Below are 16,717 nucleotides of genomic sequence, written 5' to 3' on the forward strand. Positions count from 1 at the left end.
CTACTGAGTATCAAGAGTTCAAACCCAAATCAACATTCCAAGCACCCACTTCACACAAAATACTAGATGCTTTTGAAAGTCTAGTACTCAATGACATCAAGCGTATTAAAACATGGAAAAAGCGGAATTGGAATCTTTCCAAACAAGAAAAACTGGTTCTTAAAGAACTAGCGCAAGACCCTAGGATACATATCCAGCAAGCAGACAAAGGTGGTGCAATAGTCGTTATGGATCAACAATTGTACGAATCTAAAGTGGTTGAACACATATCAGACACAGACACCTATTTCAAACTTGATCAGGATCCAATCAAAGAATTGGAAAGCACCTTGGATACCATCCTAGAACAGGCTGAAAACATGAAGTGGATCACCACAAAGACCAGACAATTTTTGACTGTACTGTTTCCTAAGCAACCAGGAATCTACATGTTGCCCAAAATCCATAAGGATCTTTCCAACCCCCCTTTCAGACCTATTGTCACCGGGTGTGGCACCATCTTCGAGCCCCTGGGTCAGTATATTGATCAATTTCTTCAACCTTTTGTCCAATCATGGTACTCCTATACAAAAGACACTACACACTTCTTGCAGAAATTGATGAACACCCAACCAAGAACAGGAATGATCTTGTGCACCTTAGATGTTAAGGCTTTGTACACCTCCATCCCCCATGTAGCAGGGATGGAGGCGGTAGAATGGGCACTTTTGAAAATAGATGAACTACCAGCAAACAAAATATTTCTGTTGGAACTCTTACACTTTTGTCTACTTCACAGCTACTTCAAATGGGACAAGGATTTTTATCTACAGAACAAAGGACCATCAATGGGTTTTTCTGGAGCCCCGGCATATGGCAATACGTATATGGCGAGATATGAAGAAATGTTTCTCTTGAATGATAAGGAATGGGTCGACAATATAATTCTGTATTGTTGTTACATCGATGACATTTTCTTGATATGGCAGAACTCTAAGGAAATGCTTGAGCAAAAAATATTGCAATTGAACACATATGATGAGAATATTCAGTTTACTAAAAACATCGAGATGAAAGCAATTCCATTTTTAGATGTTCTGGTGAAAATTGAGGATGATGTCATTCACACTGATGTGTATCACAAGGCCACTGACAAGAACACGGCATTAATGTACAATAGTTTTCATTCGAGGAATCTGATTAACAACTTACCATATTCTCAAATGTTGAGAGTGTAAAGAATCTGTTCAGAGAATGAGACCTTAGAAACCAACTTAGATACTATTGTCAACAGATCCCCAAACACTCTTGGACAAGACAAGAGAGAAAGTACTAAATCAAGTCAGAGACTCTCTGCTGGTAAACAAGACAAAAGGCACAGAGAAACGGCAAGTATTTGTTTCCAAATATTCCACGAGTTCCAATGAAACCAAGAAAAGTATTCATCGACATTGGGATTTATTGATCAATGAGACAGACTTCAAAGATCTGTTTGCTACTAAACCGATTTTTGCTTACAAAAGATCAATGAACATCAAGGAGTTACTGAAGTCCAAACCACGAGGTACTGAAGTAACTTACAGGGGAATGAGGAAATGTCAAAATTGTGTTCAGTGTAACAATGTTATTTTGACTAATACAGTGAGACATCCACATACAGGAGAGACAATTCCAATTAGACACAATGCTGACTGTAATACCATGAACGTGATTTATGCGATAAAATGTCCCTGTGGCCTCTTGTACATAGGGAAGACTTAACGTAAAATCAAGACTCGCATCTCCGAGCATAAGAGCACGATCCGCAACAAGAATGCAACTAGCAGTTTGGCAGTACATTGGGATGTCAACAGACATTCAATCGCTCAAGTCAAATTTCAGGTTCTTGAAGTTGTTACATCTACACCCGGAAAGTGTTTAACAAAGACTTTACTCCAAAGGGAGGTTTTTTGGATCAAGCGTTTAGACACACAAGATCCCAAAGGGATCAATGACAGAGTGGATTTATCATGTTACCTGTGATTACTGTACCATTCTGGCATGCATGAGAACAGTACCACTGTTTACTTACAATTTTTTGATGTTTTTTCTGTACATTGTATTATGGTGTTCGCATAAATGATTTTAGACCATATATGCATTTTGTTCATCAGGGCAAACTGATAGGTATATCCATCTGAATTATTTACATTTATTACTTTTTTATAAGCATGGGCGGATTTTGCGGATTCGCAATCCGCAAATTTGCGGATTTGCGTATTCGCGGATTGCGAAAATACGCGAAATCCGCGAATTCTCTTTTTTGGGGGTGTGTGTGTTCGCACGGGTTTCTGCAAGTTCGCGAGGGTTTTGTACAATTTCGCAAATTGCGAACTTACTTGTCGGGTCGCCAGTTTTGCGAACTTGTTGTTTCTACGTGCCCAGCCTGTTTGCTAAGATTTCTTCATCACTGCCACCCTCTGTCACCACTGGCACTCTCTTTGGTCACCCATGCCACCCTCTGGCTCACCCATGTCACCCTCTGTGTCATCACATCACCCTCTAGTTCACCAGTGTACATTATTGGGGCAAAACAAAGCACTGCCATCCTCTGTCAACACTGGCACTCTGGTTCACCCATGCCACCCTCTGGCTGGCACACCCATGCCACCCTCAGTGTCATCACAACACCCTCTGATTGACCACTGAGTGAACAAACACCTGCTAAGTGCTTTAAGTTTTGCAAACAACAACACCTGCCCTGCCCCAACTGACATTAATGAAGGTTGGCACCTGCTTGTCTGCTCCCTTTCCTTTTTGTTGCAAATGCAATGTAAATAATTTTTTTTAACAGGATGCAATGGCATACTTGTAACTATTCTGTGACTGTCAGAGCAGGGTCACACAATAGTTGCAAGTAGGCAACCGGATTCTGGAGGGCCCCTTCAGGAAGCACTACAGCCTGGTAAATTGTTACAAATGATGAGCTCGAACTTTTGCACCTGCTCGTTCGTTTTGCTTTTGCAAAACTCGTTTTTCGGTAATTTCGCCCTATTCGCGGGGCGCGTCGTAGTGCGAACTGGCCCGTGGAGGCCGCGAACTCGTGCGAGTTACCTCAAGGTTGAGTATGGGCGCCGCCATTTTGTTTGCGTGACGTATTTCCGTTTCCGCCCGCTATGTGTAATCTCGCGCGACTCGCGCCTTGCGAATACAAGTTCGCACGAGTTCGCGAGAGAAATCGCGTGCGAACTTACTTACGCGCACGTGATCGGGCCGCCATCTTGTTTTTCATTCATTCCTATGTGTCTGGGTATGGTGTTTCTATCCTTTGTATATCTCTGCCATCCTTTGCTTGTTTTAATATTTTGTTGATCTATTTAACTTATTTTCTATCCCTCTATTTTTCTAGATCTATATTTTTGTGTTTTAGGCTACTTTTGTTTACTTTTGAACTACTTTTTTAAACTTTTATTTCCTTCTTCCTACTCTTATTCTTTTTCATTTTTTCTCTTCTTTACTGCTAACACCTGCCCAGAACATGGTCAAGACAGCTGTCAAGCTGCCCAAGACGGGCACCGCAGCCCGTGCCCGGCTCCCGTGTGGTCGCTTGAGGGCGGAAATGGTGGTGCTCCGGGAGATCTTCAGCCCTGAGGAGGTGGGCGCACTTGTTTTTTATGTGCAGCGCCGTCTCCCCAAGACCATCGCGGCAGGCGGCAGGATCGCTGCTGGTTACACCAACAGCCAGGAGCGACGGAGGCGGTGGGGGCAGGTGTGCCGGGCCCTTTTTAAGATCACGGGGGTCCAGCGCACCTACAATCAGGTGACCCACCGCTGGACCGACATCCTGGACCGAGAGCGTGACCTGCTAGACGTGCTGGGAGTGGAGGTCCCCGGGCTTGGTGAGTAGTAGTAGCAATTTTTTCATTACTCACTACTCTGTTTTTTCTCCTGCTCTATGTGGCTGTGTTATATTGCAAATGTTTGCTTTAACTTTTTTACAAAGAGCAATAATGCTGCTGGTGATTACATTGATAGGAGAGGTAAATTACTATTTCAAAATCTTCTGTGCATTTCAGGTGCACTGTTCTTCTCTGTGCCGGTGCCACTGCTTATTTGTTTTCTATTTTGTGTTCATTTAATTGGGCTGAGTAATGTATGAGTGTATTTTACAGAACTGCGTAATGCTAGACACAAAGGGGCAGATTTACAAGCCCCTTGTTCCACGTTTACACTGCCTTACCTGACGCACAGCGACGTAAACGTGGCGCATCCCTGCGAGTCATGTACAACGTGATGCATCTAAGGAGATGCGCCACGTGAAGGCCTGGGCCTGCGCCACAATGGGTGCGTTCCCACGCAGGGGGGGGTGGAGGGTGGGGGGTGCCGGTCAGGCAGATATGTGCCTCGCAAAAGTGCCTGCGTGAAATCTACAAGATTTAACGCAGGCACTTCCGCGACGCTGCTATGTCAATTCTTTATGCCTGCTTGCTTGAAGCAGGCGTAAGGACTGATGCGGTATGTTGAGTATTATTGGGCAGCCCTGAGCACTGCTATAGTTGCATCGCGCCCGTGACGCGACTCTAGAGATGCGCCCCTATTTCGTCACGAGATGCGTCACGCATCTGCCTACCCTTGCGCCAGGGTTTGCCGCATTGTAATAGCGGCGCATCTGCCGTGACGCAAGGTTAGTTTTGCGTTACGCATTTGTTCTGGTGCACGTCTGGAGGTGTCCAGCTCAGAACTCGTAAGTATGCCCCTAAGTGTCAGATTAGCAATTACCTGCGCATCCCTGCAAAGTGTGCGGCACGCCAGCACCACCCATGGTGCGCCGTATTTACAATGCGGCACACCATGGTCCCAAAACGTCACCGAAGCGTTACGCATCGGTGCCGTAAAGGCGGCTCATTGATGGAGTTGCGTTGCAACGATGGCGCAGCTCCAGCAATGCTGCGTCAAGCCGTTAGTCTGCTTCATGCAGGCGCAGGGTTTCAGTGACGCATCATTGTCCTAAATGACTGATTGAAATTTTATATATTCCCCATAACCACTTTTAGCATGCGTTCCTGCGCAGGAACGCCCTCCCTTGCGATGGAATGCTCCCCAATGGCGCAGGGTTTTAGAATGGGATGCATCTCCCATATGCGTCACATTGTTAATATACGCCACACCATGGCGCCTCTCTTGTTGTGGCGCTGCGTCACAAAATTGACCCAAGAATGGAGCAAAAGAGCTGCAAGGGGCTTGTAAATCTGCCCCTAGAGTAGAGGCTCAGGTGCAGTCCTTCCTTTGTAGCCCTCTTTTTGGATGAAATAGTAGGTTCTTGTTCTTTCTAAATGTTTGATTTGGTTGACAAGGACATCGGCAAGCAGCAATCATCAATGTTTTCTGTTATTTCTTTCATGTTGTACATCAGGTCCGCCCAGGGGCAAGCGGACCGAAAAATCTGATGCAGCAGTGGCTCCAAAGGAGGAGGATGCAGGCCAGGGCGGCGAGTGCTCCTTTGCTGGCCCCAGTAAGTTTTCATTTAAATATAGAGGACCTATTGTTGTCCAAGCATTCCTAATTTAATTGTTTCGAAATAGTGTTTAGATAGGAGCAAAATCAATAATCCTACTGTTGCAGGGACAATTCTCCACAAACCGAACTATGGACACCAAAGACCAGAGTAATAATATTTCAGAGTGGCGTGTTTGGCACACTGTATAAATAAAGTAAACCTGGTAGTGTCAGCAGCACAGATTCCTCCTTGCAAAAATTGCAAAACTTTTCGCTCAGTCACTCTAGTCTGGACTCTCTGGAGGACTAAAAACCACAGAGTCAATTCAAGTTTAAAAGCTTTATTAAAAGTTTAAGTAAACACATATATTAAAATAAAGTTAGTTGGAAATGGAAAAGTGCTTGGTGCTGAGTTGATGAGTACTGGATTGGTACACATTTCTTGTGGTCGAGCCGAGCTTTCACCTGGTTTCAAGTTGATGTTCCTCTTGTCCTTAGAAGTCCAGTTTCTGTCTGTTCCGAGAAAAATAGTGTGTGTTAAAATTAAGCAAGCATTCAACAATTGTGACACAAAAATGAAGCAAGACAACAGCTTTCCCTGGAAGGAGGGACATTTTTACTTTAGACTAGAGTAGACAGTCAATTAATTTTTCTGTTGTTTTCACATTTTTTCATTCATAGACCAAATACTAGTGGAGTGGTGTAATCTAACATTCTTAAATCTACTTTGTAGGTGGAACATCTGGTGGCGGGGCCAGCTCGGATGTGGTGGTCATCATTGACTCGGAGTCCGAGGGTCAATCTGGGGAGGAGGCGGCGCTAGAGGAGTCGGACCAAGAGCAAGAAGTACAGACTGTGAGGAAGGAGACGGTGGCGGTGGCGAGTACAGGTAAGCTGGATCATGGAGGTACTATCTGACTCTTAGATAGGATATGATGTGTATTCAGTGGTGGCACAGTGACAAATTACAATATGGTAATTACAGCAGGCTGGGACCGACAGACAGATAGAGGCAGAGACAGAGAGAGAGGAAGACAGAAGGAGAGAGAGAGAGGGAGGGAGCCAGAGGGAGGGTGAGGGAGGGAGACAGAGAGAGAGAGACAGCGAGGTAGAGGGAGACAAAGGGAGACAGAAAGAGGGAGACAGAGAGAGAGAGAGAGAGAGAGAGGGAGGGAAACAGACATATCGCCTGGGCCTGGTGCAGATGATACGGTTGCTGGTGTGGTTAACGGCTCAGAGGAAAAATCACTCACTTCTGCCAGATCTCTTTCATATGAAAGAGCACCAAACCAAGGATACAAGTGAGTTGTGGGAAGGGAAATGGTGATTCAAGCGCCCCTCCCTGCGGACGCCCATGATACTGGCCTGAATAGTTTTGTACTGCCCTGGCTAGTTGCTAGTTGTACTGTGACACAACTTCCTGCTGAATCATTTTGTGTTAATCATATTCTTAAAGAGCATTGGTTACAGATTATGTCTTTCTTTCTTCATATAGTTGGCAATACTAAAACCTCCAAACCAACGAGGAGTATGCTGGCTGTACTGGCCCGGCAACGGAGGCTGGAAGCAACTGTTGCCGAATATCGGCGACTGGTGGAACTGGAGGGGGATGACACGCACTCCAGTGCATCAAACCTAACATCATCTACATCCTCCTCTGTTACCCCACGTTCTGCCGGTAAGCACAGTGCTCCAGCGAACCGGAGCCGTGCCGGAAGACGCCACCGCCGAGCAGCAAAAGCTGCACCTCGCAGCACTGTTAAAGGTCGCTTGCGCCGTGCACTCCGCAGAGTGTCCGACCTAGAGGCGGAGGTCCAGAAATGGCACAAATATCAGAATGTGGTGGAGGGCCTCCGCCTAGATCAAGCCATCCTCCAAGAAAAGTATGATGCCCTGGCCCTAAAGCATGATGCCCTGGAGGCCAAACTTAACAGCTTACATCCCTAGAGTGTCCCTTGCCCCTTTTTTTGAGACTTTTGGGGGGTGGGAATTGGGAGTTTGGTTTTTTGGGGACTTTTGAGGACTATTTATTTGTTGGGGTTAGGGAGGGTCTTGCGGGAGATTATTTTGTTAGGGATATAAATATACTTTTTCAAACTTTATCTGAGCATACCTGTTTTTTTACTACTTTTGAGCTGGGTGGGTGGTGGTTTTGCAGTAATTTCATTTAACTGAACACTGTCATCGTGTTGGTTCACGTGCAATAGGCCAAATGTTTTCCTAAGTAAATGCCTGTCACAGAGTTTGATAATTCTTGAGCCCTAGGACTTTGCTGCTAGTACCACTGTCACTCTCTCGCCTCTCCGAATACTCCATTATACTACCTCCCATCCAAACGCTTATCTTACCTGTAATTTGTGTTTGAGGGCTGGCTCCACCTAGAATTCACAGAGTCCCACTCCTAAAGCGTTCTGCAGCAGGGCCACAACTGGAGTTTCCCGGCGTGGATTTTCTGCAAATCAAAAGCAATCAACATTAGAAATGTGGCAGCGGTGCTCACACAACCCTAAAACCTAGAAGCCCCACAGACAGCACCCCTGAGACAGGCAAGCGAGCAATAATAACGCCTACACGTTCACGTGCAATAGGCCAAATGTTTTCCTAAGTAAATGCCTGTCACAGAGTTTGTTAATTCAAGAGCCCTAGGACTTTGCTGCCAGTACCACTGTCACTCTCTCGCCTCTCCGAACACTCCATTATACTACCTCCCATCCAAACGCTTATCTTACCTGTAATTTGTGTTTGAGGGCTGGCTCCACCTGGAATTCACAGAGTCCTAAAGCGTTCTGCAGCAGGGCCACAACTGGATTTTCCCGGCGTGGATTTTCTGCAAAACAAAAGCAATCAACATTAGAAATGTGGCAGCGGTGCTCACACACCACAAAAACCTAGAAGCCCCACAGACAGCACCCCTAAGACAGGCAAGCGAGCAATGATAACGCCTAAACGTTCACGTGCAATAGGCCAAATGTTTTCCAAAGTAAATGCCTGTCACAGAGTTTGTTAATTCAAGAGCCCTAGGACTTTACTACCAGTACCACTGTCACTCTCTCGCCTCTCCGAACACTACATTATACTACCTCCCATCCAAACGCTTATCTTACCTGTAATTTGTGTTTGAGGGCTGGCTCCACCTGGAATTCACAGAGTCCTAAAGCGTTCTGCAGCAGGGCCACAACTGGAGTTTCCCGGCGTGGATTTTCTGCAAAACAAAAGCAATCAACATTAGAAATGTGGCAGCGGTGCTCACACACCACAAAAACCTAGAAGCCCCACAGACAGCACCCCTAAGACAGGCAAGCGAGCAATGATAACGCCTAAACGTTCACGTGCAATAGGCCAAATGTTTTCCAAAGTAAATGCCTGTCACAGAGTTTGTTAATTCAAGAGCCCTAGGACTTTACTACCAGTACCACTGTCACTCTCTCGCCTCTCCGAACACTCCATTATACTACCTCCCATCCAAACGCTTATCTTACCTGTAATTTGTGTTTGAGGGCTGGCTCCACCTGGAATTCACAGTGTCCTAAGGCGTTAGGGGACTCGTCAACGTAAGTTTCTTCATTGTGCAGAATGCAGGCATCAGCATTATGGGTAATGGATAGGGTGAGTCTGGAGGAGGAGGACTCAGGATAGACGACCAGGACTGAGTTCTTGTCAACTAACTGTTGTGAACCTGAGGAATGCTGCAGCATCAAAATCAAGACAGTTCTGTTGATGGGCTTGTTGTTTTATTGGTTGATTACAGTTTTGTTGGGAATGTGATGAAGCACTTGCTAAAGAAAGACAGACACACAGGAATAAAAGTGAATAAGGAGGACTATTTACAATTAATGAATGATTGAGTCATTTTCAGAACTCGCTTTCAGGGAAGCAGAACTCGTCCTCATACTCTGCTAAATCATCAGTCGGGGTTACTTCTGGTAACTGAGGAGAACTTTCCTCAGGTAGGGCGGTGTCCTCTTCTTCCTGCGTGCATTCTCGTACTCTGTAATCTGGTGGTATGAAGTGCTGGTTCATCTTTATCAAGGTGAGCCGCTCCACATTTGCGGGCAAGAGGCGGGACCTTTTGGAAGTCACAATGCCACCAGCAGAACGAAAAACACGTTCTGAGGACACGCTTGCGAGTGGGCAAGACAAGTAATTGATAGCCAGGTTGGTGAGCTCTCGCCATATTTTTCTTTTCCCATGCCAATACGCCAATGGGTCCTCAGTAATATTGACCTCTGTTGAGTCATCCAGATAGGCCTGCACCATTGAAAGAATGTCCTCCCGGATTCCTGTACTTTGCACTTCTGTGTCTTTTCTAGGACCAGGAAACCCTAGCTGAGTTAGCCAACTCGCTTCTGACATATCGCATGCGCCTGGTGCAGATGATACGGTTGCTGGTGTGGTTAACGGCTCAGAGGGAAAGTCACTCACTTCTGCCACAGGCACAGATGCAGAAGGGCTTTTTTGGGACGCCTGATGGCCTGCTGATTCACTAGTAGTACTGTCTTCTCCTACAGTTTCCTTCCGCTCTCTTTCAAAACGAATGGCTGACTGAGCTAGCCAACCTTTGTACTCTGTAACATCCGATGTTTCAAAAGGAATTATTACTTTGCCAAACAATGGCTTTTTGTAACGTGGATCCAGAATAGTAGCACAAATGTAGTGCTGTTGTTTCTTGATATTTACAAGCCGTTCATTGCTAACTAGGCGTTGTAATAATCTCTGCGCCAACTCATGTGCTTCGTTCTTTCCAACGTCCTCTAATTGTGAAGACACCACCTTGACTTGGTGCTCGAGCTTCAGCAACAGTGGGATAGCTTTGCTCAAAGAACAGTCCTCCCTGCTGACGTCACGCGTGAAGACCTCAAAAGGCCGAAGCATGTCTGTCAGGCTTTTAACTAGCTGCCATTGCTCCACCGCTAGCATCATTTCTGTCGTATCACCACCCAGGTTGTATAAATACTCATTGACTACTGGAAACAGCTCATGCAGACGCTCAAGCATGTAGAAGGTTGAGTTCCAACGTGTTGCCACCTCCTGGATAAGTGCTTTCACTGGCATTCTACGTTCATTTTGCTTGCGCCTCAGCTCCTTCCGGGCCTTAAAAGAATGGTTGAAATGTGTGCATATTCTTCTGCAGATGGTCAGTGTTTTGTCGACTGCAAGTTCTTTTTTCAAAAAATTTTGCACAACAAGGTTGATACAGTGCGCCAAACACGGCACTCTGAAATAGAAACCGTCCGCCATGGCCTTAACTACATTACTGCCATTATCTGTAGAAACATAACCAACCTTGCAATGTCTTGGGCGCAGCCATTGCAAGACCTTTTTGTTAAAGTCAGCCAAAATGTTGACTGCAGTATGACTTTTCTCCATGCCAAACATGGCTAATGTTGCATGTTTACGAGCACCCTTAAAAATCTCGATCAAGTCACCACCTGCATTTATCTGTTTTATAACCCCTGAAAAAGAGACCCAGTGTGCAGTGATGCACATGTAATCAAGGGCTTGGCAACTGGTCCACATGTCTGTTGTCAGGTGTATAGTGTGAACAGCACTCTTCTGCAAAGCTGCCCCCACCAACTCAAGCACCTCTTTGTGTAGTGCTGGAACAGCAACCCTGGCAAAATAGTACCGGCTAGGAACCTTCCATTTAGGGGCCAATGTTGCCACGAGTTCAAGGAAACCCACACCTTCGACAAACGAAAAAGGGAGAAGGTCCACCGCTAGCATTTTTGCCAGCTTAGTGTTATAGAGGCGTACAGTTGGGTGGTTGCGTTGAAATTGCGCATCTGAGGAGAACATGGCTGAAATGGTGCGCTGGACAAATTTACGGGATGATGCTGATGCCTTCTTCGACCCACTTCTGATCAGTGTTGACATTTTCCGCATTGGTGTGTCTCCCAGACTCTCAGTGTGCCTGCTATGTGTTACGGAGGGTGTGGTGCTGCCAGGGGTACTGGGTGCAACCGGACACATGTCTGACGCTTCTTCTACCTCCCCATCATCTTCAGATGAAACACCTACTATGGGTATATTTTGGCCACTTGCCCTTTGGGATCGCTTTCCCTTGACGTTTGCTAGGTGCGGAAACCATTCGACAGCGTGCTTTCTTTCAAGATGACCTATCTGGCCTCCGGTTCCATAGTTGGTACCAGTCTTACCACGGCTAACGCTAGTCTTACAAATGCAACAAACGGCTATGTTATCATATTTTTCATGGACACTAAAAAAGTTCCAAACTGGGGACTGGAAACTTCTGGTTTTGCCGCACGAGGTGATACTGCTGCCAATGCCAGATGAAGCAGTGGTGGATGAGCCTTGCAGACATCTACTGGGTTGTGCAATTATTGCAGCAACCTTACTTGAGGGAGTCGAGCTGGATGGAGTCCCCCTCTGGGGAGAAAATATGGGAGCTGTAGGTTTTGTTGAACTTGTGGTACTACTTGACTGCGTTGGTGGTGCTACCAGTGGCACGTCGCCAGGGTCATGCTCAGCATGACGTCGGGATAGGGTGTAAATGTCTGTCTGCTGCATGGCCGGTGTGGCTGGACTGACATGTGTGATGAATAGATCATTGCTGTCATCCTCTTCAACAACATCAGAATGCACCACTTCATCAAGTCGGACGTTCGGATCCATAAGTATGAGCTTTCCGGGGCCCTTCCTTTTCACATGTGATACCTTTCGCAGCTCATGGTGTGCCTCCCTCTCAGACGTCAGAGATGGTTGCCAATCTAGATCCAGATCATCATCTGATGGAGCGGGGCTTGAAGAGGAACTTCTACACACCCTCCTTGATCTTTTCCTTGCTGGGGAGCTGGGAGAAAATGAATCATCAGGAGGAGTGGCTTCGTCTTCCTGACATGATACCCCGGCTCCAAAGTCAATTTCCTCCTGTGCCCCTACTTCTGGAAGAACAACCATTGTGGGCACTTGCACCGCTCCATGCGCCGCTATATGGGCATCTTCTCTGACCTCTACTTGCAAGTCTCCATGGACCTCTCCTTCTCGGCCTTCTCCTTCTCGGCCTTCTCCTTCTCGGCCTTCTCCTTCTCGGCCTTCTCCTTCTCGGCCTTCTCCTTCTCGGCCAGCTCCTTCTCGGCCTTCTCCTTCTCGGCCTTCTCCTTCTCGGCCTTCTCCTTCTCGGACAGCTCCTTCTCGGACAGCTCCTTCTCGGACAGCTCCTTCTCGGACAGCTCCTTCTCGGACAGCTCCTTCTCGGACAGCTCCTTCTTGGACAGCTCCTTGCGCATGTACTTCTGCTTGTACTAGTAGCCCATGCAGTTGTTGTTGCGGCTTTGGTTGTTGAATAGTACTTGTGAGATGAGTTACAACCTGTGTTGATGGTGTGCTGCTACTTTCTTGCGAGGAACCAACATCACTGGTCGTTGGTGATTCAACAACTAAACAGGCTACCTGTGCAGCACTCATGGCGGGCCTTTGTTTTTTTTGTTGTTGTTGCCCAAAAAATGTATTGGTTGAGCCACCAGTCTCCTTGGTAAGTGGTGCCACTTGCTTCTTCTTCTCCTTAGTAGAGACATCTTTATTGCAAGAGGACCTACGGGCACCTCTTTTTGGAGCCATCTTCTTCAGATGTCGGAACAACAGGCCGCAGCAGCACTTCTTCCTGGCACTGATGCTCAACGATGATGCGGAGTTTTGTGCACCTAAACGCAAACGAAGACAGAGGAACATCAGTAAATATAAATGTTGCATATGTAGCGCTTGAATAAACAGTTTGCAAGTAGGCATTTATGAATACACACGTGCACACTGCACACCACCACACAATATGGAAATTTCAAAATTAGGATTTGCTAAATTTTTGGGAAACAGGAATTTAACATTGATCCAAGAGAGCAAACACACAGAGGGTTGTACTTTCATGTACCCCTGACTCCGCCTGGGCACAATGGGTGAAAGCAAGGCACAATGGGTGCAGGCCTATGTCTCAAAGCTCACTGCCTGCCTTCAAAATGGCCGCTTGACCCCCCCATCCACATGGCCAGGACCATGCCTCAAAATGGCCACCACCAACATAGCCAGCACCCAACCCCTACTCCAAAAAGTCAAAAAACACAACACAAATCAAATCACCACAATCCAATGCCATCCATCCATTTTCAGAAGGCTTATGCTGCCTGCTGGTGGTTTTCCGGTGCAAAATTGCAATTTTTACAATTTCGCGAGTGCGAGATTGTTGCTTCACGGTGCGAACGTGGCAAAAACCCGCAAAAACCGCAAACAGACCAATTCTGGGCCCCCCTGGGCATAATGGATGACATCAGAGCACAGTGGGTGCAGGCCTATGGCACAAAGCACACAAACTGGCTTACAAATGGCCCCTAGACCCCCACCCACACGGGACCAGACAATAAAATGGCCCCCACCCACATAGCAAGCCCCCAACACCACCCCAAAAAGTCCTAAAACACTCAAAAATCAGCACAATCCAATGCCATCCATGCCCTGGCCAGAATCATGTTAAAAAAAATCAACAAAACAGTTGTATCATGCATGCACCCATAAATAAGCCTGGTGGTTTTCTATTCATGTGCAGCAGAATTGTAATTTTTACAATTTCGCGAGTGCGAGATTGTTGCTGCGCGGGACACGAGCAGTGCGAACACAAGCAAAAACATCCTCAGCTCGCGAACTTGCAGATTTTCCCCCCAAAAAGTCGAAAAAAAAGCAACACACACAAAAATCACCACAAACAAACAACATCAACTTACTTCTTTGTGAAATCAAATTTCGAATCCAAAAGTAATCCAAAAGGCCTCAAATCCAAATATCCAGCAGCAACCACAAAAAGTAATCCTTCCCAGTCAAGATCGAAATCAAAGTGGCCAGGAAATGGAGGAGCTTACTGGACAGGAACAGGAAGTTGGAGACTGGGGCACTTCCTTCACCCCACCCCTATGGGAGGAGCTTGCTGGACAGGAACAGGAAGTTGGAGACTGGGCCACTTCCTTTACTAATTTTTGTACTTTCGCTAGTGCGAGATTGTTCCTGCCCGCGCCGCGGACCGCGAGCAGCGCGAGCAGTGCGAACACAAACTAAAAATCCGCTTCGTGCAGATTTTGCGTATTCTCGCCGCATCCGCGAGAGTTCGCGGATTGCGGATTCTCCGAAAATACGAAAAATCCGCGAGCGTAACGGATTTTACGCCCATGCTTACTTTTTTATAGTTTTCTTCTCATATCAATTACATTTGAGCGCTAGTTCTTAATAGTATTTGACATGCGGCAACATGGCGCACGCACGCACCCGATATTGAGGTTGCTCTTCGAGCAGTCAGAGTCCTATTTTGATCGCCACATCCGCCTTCATATACGCATGCGCGATACTCAGTTTGGTTGAACACAAAGGGCGTAACCGTTTGACCACGAACTACGGCATTTTGACTCCATCGGGCGTTGTCGGTAACTTCTTTCCAAGGTACGGCGGAATTTTGAGAAACGGGCTGTTGTATTTAAAGTTAAACAGGTTGGAATATTGGTTCCGAATTTAAATGTTTTCACATTGTTATTTCTGCAGAACGTTTACAAATAGCAAAGACGCAACGTCGTATGGGGACAGAGGATTTGGGATAGGGAATAGAGTGAATCTGCTCATCTGATTGCCTCACGGAAGGTCAGTTTGTGAAAAGGTTGACGCATTTTTCGTTTAACAGGGCGGATTATTATTCGCAAATTAAAACGTTGTCATGTTGTTGTTTTTTCAGAAATTACACCCATTGTAAAGACGCATTATTGTATGGGGACAGGTTATTTGGAGCAGGGCACACTGCCATTCTGTTCTACAGATCTCTTTACGGAAGGTTAGTTTGGGTCTAACTTCGACCAGCTCAAGTTTCAGTTTAATGGGTTTGATTCACGAGAATCACACGGTTCATTATTTTTTCATGCTTTCCAGGCTCTAGATGTGACTGAATATACCTGGCTCATCTCCCGTTGTATTAACGCTGTCTTTTACTCAGGTCATTTTTATGACTGTTTTCCGTTCCACCCTAGTATGTTAATCTTCATGGAACAGTAGAGTCAGTCATTCTTTTTTCTGATCACAGATAACGGTTACGCTATAGTGGGATCACTCCGGATTTGAACAGGATTTTTATCCATTCTTTTCATCATAGGGATCATTATTTCTTTAAATTGATAAGTGAGTAGATCTCATAGTCAAAGAGCGATTTTGAACCATGCATTGTTATGTTTCTGTTTGCTTGTCATTTAGTTTTTTTTAATGATTATTATTTTCTGTATGTTTAAAACATCGGGAACATGTTGAAAGTAAACACTCGTACTGATTTTAAGTTTCTTATGAAATAGCGAGGTTATAAACTGTAAACCTATGACGTTGAAGGTTTTTCAATGTAGTGAATATGTACATTCTTTTATGTTTTGCAGGTACAGCCCATGATGAAGGGCCGTGTGGCCCGAAATGCATTGGGCATGGGCTCCTCTTTGAAAAAGAAAATGGATTTCTAGAAAAGCATTTTAGTAACTATGTTTATGGAATGTTATGACTTATAATAATGTTCTGATGGACTAAAATATTCTAGTAAAAAAAAGCATTGAACCAAAAGAACACAATTTTTGAGTTCTTGATGTTTTTTCACAAGATTATGGGATATGTTTCATGAATTGTGTTTACTATTTTCAAACAGGATTCGCAACAGTGCATAGAGGGCAAGCGGTTTCGTTTGGGTATATTATTTCATGTTGATAGGCGCAGTTTGGGCATTGCGCTAACCTCTGCTGCACGCATTGAAAAATCAGATAAATTTGATAGAAAATAGGTATGCCTCTCCTACTAACAATTTTAGTTTTGTACCCTGTCCACGGGGAGGGAGCACCCACTTTGAAACAATGTCTTTTGACGCAATCACAGGTCTAACAGACAATCGGGCCAGTACCTTGGCCTATACGAATGAACAAGCCACTGAGATTTATTCCCTCATTCATGACATCAGATCCTTCAACGTACAGGGAAGCAGTTTATCACAACAATTGAAGAAATTAGAATTTTTAACCAAGAGACAATTGAACCAACGTCTTCATGCATCCACTTTAGTGCAGTACTACTGGGCAAAAAGAATTCCTAGAGGCTTGAGGATGCCAATCAAACCTATGTTATTCCGCTTTCATATGAAAAAAGACTTTATGGACCGATGGTACACTGTGCTGAATAAGTGCTCATTGGATCTGATTCTTTTATTATTTGAAGAATTGGCAGTGGTGATTAAAGAAATTACTGAGGAAATTAC

Source organism: Lissotriton helveticus, chromosome 7, assembly GCF_964261635.1.
Source record: "Lissotriton helveticus chromosome 7, aLisHel1.1, whole genome shotgun sequence".
NCBI lineage: Eukaryota > Metazoa > Chordata > Amphibia > Caudata > Salamandridae > Lissotriton > Lissotriton helveticus.